Raw genomic sequence first — 6,512 nt, forward strand, 5'->3', positions numbered from 1 at the left:
GAATCCACTCTGGTCAAGGATTCATCATCGCTTCCCTTGATGCAGCATAATCCGAGTGATCTTGGATCTTTGATCCTGACCCGGCTCATCCCAAAAGAGCACAGCCAAAGAAACTGATGAATCCCTGCCCTGAGTTGAGTTACCGGTTCTTTTGATGCACCATTATCCGAAGGATCTCGCATCACAAATCCTGAGGCAATCATAAAGGAACTCACACTTAGGAGCTCATGTCCACTGGGTTTGTCAAACAATCTCCCCCGCGCTGGAGAAGAGTGGGTGACGAGCCGTGGACACTAAGATGGCAATTCTTTGCCAGTCCAGTGTTTTCAAGCCAAGATATTGCATATAAAATAACTGAACTACTGCGCGCACTCTCATTGGTCGATAGGTGTGGTTAGATGAGAGTGGGTAAACACGGTTGTGACGTTTCAGATTCGCGCGTATTAATTTTTGAGAATTACTTTAACTTGAAAACAGCAGAGTAATCTAGCGAGCTACATGGCTGAACTAAGGACGCGATTGCCTATGGGAAAACGCGCGGAACAACGTAGAGCGAAACGCCCTGGAAATAGGAAAGAGAAAGGTCATGACTGTCAATTCCAAGCCCACTCTTTCCACCACCTGGACAGCTGACGGGTATTTGACATTTTGTTTTCAGAAGGCGGCAAATGCCCCACCGTTTTGCAGCTGGCGCCACAAAATCCCCTGGGTGGGGCCATGAGAAAAGTGCTAATGCCCCACCCACGGGAGAGCGACAAATTAACAAATTGACGTCAGTTTTTTTAATGCGTCTGTCCTCTGATTGATGATAAATTGTGTCATAACATTGTCAAAGTGGAGTGGTTCCGCAGTAATGTTATGACGAAATTTATCATCAATAAGAGCACAGACACAAAAAAACTGATGTCAATTTGTTTGTTTGTTGTTTTTTTTTTTTACAATAATAAGACCCCAAAATGGTCAAATGCCGGGAATAAAGGAGGGAAAAAATGCCGTAACCTTGCCTTTAACGTAAAGATAAGTGAAGTTTATTCAAAATGACGCGAACATTGTCAATAGCTTTTCTTGCTTTTTGATTGGCTACTTAAAAAAGTCCATAAAATCTCATTGGTTAAAAAGTTGGCAGTTTGACAGCTGAAAGTTGAACTTGAAAGCTTGCATAAATTAAAATTTTATCCGTCTGTGCTGTACTCTTATTGATGATAAAAATGAGCCAATCAGCGCGCGAGATATTAGACAGTTATTGTAGAAAATTATATTTTATAACATTGCCGTGCACTCGTAAGCGCTAATAAAACTTGAAAAAAGCACCTTCTGTTTGTGTAAATTGGTTGTTAAAGTTTGATTTTGACTTAGACATGTACTGAAATTTTTTGTATAAAGCGTGCTGAAATCCATTCAAACACGGTCAAAAGTAATGTAAACCCGTGTCGGGAAAGATAAGGACAAACTCGCAAAGACGATCTTTCCAGAGAAAACTTATTGAGAGAAGGCTTATCCCTTCAAACAAAAATACGATCCGTTTAGATTTAACAAATAAAGAAGCCTAAGCCGTGTATTACACTGCGATAAAACACTCCGGAGATTTGAAAACACTTGAGAAACGTAGAAAGCACTCGCCTTTGGCTCGTGTTTTCTACATTTCCCTCGAGTTTTCAAATGCCCGTCGTGTTTTATCACAGTGTAATACACGGCTTAGGCTTCTTTATTTGCTTTATGATATAGGCGAAAAACAACACTTTTTCGTTCTATGTTTTATACTCTGGTAAAACATGGGTTTTTGACCAATCAGCTGCAGAGCACGCAAAGGGTCCTATCTATATTATAATATAAAATAATTACCTTTGAAGGTTTCTATTAAACCCTCTAGGCCCTTTGCTCTTAACCAACGACCAACACATACTCGTTGCTCGCCTCGATTCTCCCGCACGTGGAATGTCTAACATGAATTGAAGGGGAGCGAAGCTGGGACACGAGCTAGTTTCCAATAGGTTAAATCTCAGGAAATAATTTACATCCACGTTGTTTACGTATGGTTAATCCTCTTGACTTAATAATAAAGCAAGCTTTCGTCTTTACAAAGTATCGATTTATAATTCTTGTTATTATATGGAGAAGAGTGTTTTACTGGGAACTAAACCACTCGTAGATTCCATACGCCACTTCATCCGGGACCCGAGTGGCGTATTTTCCGTATGTCACCTTTGTGAGTGTCGTATCGTTCAATGACGTCACGATTCCCGCCTTTTGCTTTTGATGAATTGGTTTCTCCATATAATAAAAAGAACATTACAAGTTGGCTCGAAGATATGAATTTTATGTTCTCGTGGCAAGAACAATATCTCACTCGTTCGCTTCGCTCACTCGTGAGATATTGTTCTTGCCACTCGAACATAAAATTCATATCTTCTCGCCACCGTGTAATATCCTCTCTATATAAGACTAAATTGGCAGCCCCTGGTGAACAAATGCCCCACGGTGGGGCCCCAAAACCTGTCAAATACTAGTCAAACGCCCGGGGAGGGGAGGGGATGATATCAAACTTAAAAGCGATGTAGCTCTTTTCTTTAAGGTCATTCCTGACATTTGCATTGCGCATCCTTACTGCGCATAATTTATGGCGTCATTAGTGCGCGCTCGTGCACGGAATTGCCTTGATATTGAGTTCTGTCAGTTGAAAAATGGCTCTAGCTCACCAACGAGCATGGGCACCCCAATTTTTTTTCCAGTCATTGTAATCAACTAATCATAAGCTTTGCGTGAGAAAAGACTGATCTAATTTCTATTGCTGAAAATTGAATAAATAAGAAAAAAAGCAGATACACTGTGGTCTTTTCTATTTTGCAGTCGGCAACCACGTCAAGAAATTTGGATCAAATTTTTAATCAAGGATTTAGCTTTCTGTCTGAATCAAACTTAAAACGTTTATTTGTGTCCGACACATTGTATTGACTGTAGTTTAATGCGTGTTCTTATGAGTCCGGGCGCACAAAGATGTTACAATTACTAGGAATGCGTTCTTATAATAAGCATTAAATAATGCCAAAAGGGGGCATTTTCAATGCCTCACTGCTCCTTAATGAGCATGGGCACCCTCCTTTTTTATTTCAAAATTGAAGTTATCATATGACAAATATTCAGTGGACAAAGTTTGAACAAAAATCTATTGTCACTTTTATTTCAGAGGAATTACCTTAAATCGTTCCTGGCTTGTACCTAATTTTAAGCTTTGATTCGTTGGTTATCGGGTCTTTACACGGGGATGTTTAAAGACGTAACCTGCTAAAATCGACAAATAAGATTATCAGAAATGGTTTAGTTAACGAAGTATGACGGTCGCGCGAATCAGGAATTGATGTTTTTGAAGTGATACGAATAGTTTTGCATAAGAATTAAAATCCAAGTCGTAGAAATATGCCGCGACGTTTTTGTCAGCGATTGGTTCTATTTTGTAATCAATATTCATGTCTACTGTGTGGAATTTGCGTCAAACCAAACACTTGGTCATAGTGTGAAGACGTGGATTTATGTGCTCCTGGTGATGTCAAATCCGGCTATGTTCTTCCTTCGAAGAATATAAAACAGGGCGAGAGAGAAGGATTAAAATATTAATGGTGAGTGTCCGGTTTAACCTTTTTGCTCTTCACCAAACGGAACAATTTCTGCCTGCTAACTGAGTTAAGTTCACCCATCGCTCGCAATTTTCTTTGCAGAGCTAGCTTCGTTCATAAACCAGATAGTCGTAGTTTTACAAACACTGAGAGGACACGTTTCAGTGCAGGGTTAAGAAATAATTTTGCGCAAGTTTGTAAGATACTTGCGCTGAATTTTTTTGATATTTCCAGTTCTTCTCGTTGCGCGTTGCTCCCTGAAAGCTGAAAACCGTTACCACGTGCAACCGGTTCATACGGGCTTTGGTCGCCGCTTGCCCTGGTAGTAATAGTGTATCTTGGAAATACATTTTTCCCGACAAAAACTGATGTTTTTCTTTATTGTCTTCTTTTTAAGGAGAGAAAATGGCTTAACGGCGAAGATGGAATTCATTGGTATGACTCGGCAAACGAAAGAAGAGATTGAAATTCACGAGGAGTTAACAGTTATTCAACATTGGAGATATCGGACAACGAGATAAGAATTTTAATTTCAAAACTTTCGATTAAAATGGTGGCACTACATTTTGGTAACACCATCTAAATTTTTGGGATCAAAACGCGTACGTTTTAACTCTGAATCGACAAAGTAATGTTATAATGGCCGGTTTTGAGTTAAAGTAGATTTAAATGGCCTGTACGACAACGAAAAAATATATTTGGTAACAACAATTTTCACTCCACAACAAATGAATTGTCCGGCTTGGTAGAAGTAAAATTATCATGCAACATTTCACTATCTTCAGATCGAGTAAAACCTCGAAGTTAAATAAATTATATTAGAAGTTTTATTCAGGAGATTCATAGGACCGCGTGCCTGTAGGGTGAATCAGAAAAAAATGTTTTGGAGCAAACGAAATTATTCTATATCAAATTTAAATTGTTTTGCTACCATTAAGATTATCTTCAAACATTAAATTTTCATCGACTAAATAATGGCCATCTGAATTAATCACACGAACACACAATTGTATTATGAAATTATTTGCAAACATGGTCAACAATTTGAAACACACTAATAAACAAATGTTTAGACCCTGGCCAAAAACGTCGATGGCAAATTACAACGAAGATTTCTGATACGAAGATTACGACAGCGATGCGAGGTATTCCGAAAATCGCCGATGATAGAATTCCGGAGATCACTCGAACATTTCCGAGGACTTAAGAATATTTCCCAACGGTAACGAAAATTTGGGAATACTGCATTCAGAATTATGTGATTGTTATCTGTCGCTGTAAATGTTTTTCTTGCTGCATATTGTTGTGCCACAGATACTTTAAAACAAATTTAAAATATCTTCAGGTTATTGGACATACTACACAACTCTTTCAATTTTTGAAAGTGCCACCTTAACGACAGATCAACGTTTGTTTAACCTCTAGATAGTTTACGCTTCTATGATCAATATCTGGTTTGTAAAAGGTGTTGTAAAAAGGAAAAGGCAGAAAAGCATAGCGAGAGTGATAACAAAATCGACTAGGAGATATTTTCTTGATGTGCTAGCAAATTCTCAGAACTACAGTTAATAACAAGTAAGGCAATCTTTATGGAGAATTAATATTTTCAGCTTTAATGTACGAACGAGTTCAGGACTGTGGAGAACTGAAAATATAAAACTTGTTTCTGAGAAGCTTTAACATTTGTAAATCAAATTCGATTCTGCCATCTTTTGTTTTTCAACAATTGTCTTGCAGTGACCTCCAAAAAGGGAACCTTTCGCATGCAATTACTTCACAATAAACATTTGATTTGCTACTGTACTGCTTGCTTTTCAAGATTCAAAAGGCTGCCAACAATTTTGTAACAGTCATAACCAAAACTAGAAAGAACGGCAGCAAATTTGTCAATATTTGCATTCTGAAATTGGTATTAAAAACGTGCCTTGTCATACAAAGTTCTCGTGGCGCCTTTGCAAAACATGTTTTTCTTTGTCATTTCTTGCGTTTAAATTTCTATATGTCCAAAAGAAGTATATGATTTTTTTCTTTGATAAACTTTGTTCAAAACAGCGAAAAATATTTTAGAAAACTTTTCAACAAGAGATTTAAAATTTCACGGTGGATTATTCTGACTTTGTTTCGACTTAACCAGTTCATACTCAACCGGCCGAAGAAATTTAGGGTTATTTTAGGAATAAACACCTTAATCCTACCAGATATTGATTATTTTGTGGTGTTTACGCCTTGGTTGTTGCACAGGAAGAGATAATGGAGCAAAAGGTCGCATCGAAAGACAAAATTAACTTATTTCAAAACTTAAACGGGTTATAAACCATCGAAATTGGGCAATTTTATGGGGGGACGATTGATCTGATTTTGACCGATAAGTGTATTCTTGCTCCTGTGCAACTGATCCGAAGTGTACCATCTATATTATCGTCTGACAGAGAAAGATATGAAATGGCAAGCTACAAACAGTTGCAAAAACACTCGATTGGATATAAAATTAAACTCAGTTAGTTGAAACACTATTTCACGGTCACTTTGCGAGATTTAAAAATCCATTTTGGAATTGAATTTTATTTTGACGACTATTTGATCACTTTGCCATTTCATCTTTTTCATTTCTTGAAGAACTCTTGCATCACATCGTACAAAAACCATCGCGAAGTTCGTTGGAAAATGAAATTTGAAGGATGTTTGGCAAAAATTTATTTTTGACTGAAAAAATAAGCTTGAAATATCAAAATTGATTTTTCAACGCGAGGTGGTGCAGTAGTTTTTACGGGATTTTCTGTCAACTGTTCCATTTGAGAAATTTTTGCGATGAAACACTTTGATGGGTAACTTCTTTAAATTTTTCTCAAAAAAAGTTGTAAGGGGAAACGCTGAGCAAATTTGTTCAAATTTTCCCGCCAA

This window comes from Orbicella faveolata, unplaced genomic scaffold (assembly GCF_042242905.1).
Source record: "Orbicella faveolata isolate gen_17 unplaced genomic scaffold, um_ofav_v1 contig_25, whole genome shotgun sequence".
Taxonomy (NCBI): Eukaryota; Metazoa; Cnidaria; class Anthozoa; order Scleractinia; family Merulinidae; genus Orbicella; species Orbicella faveolata.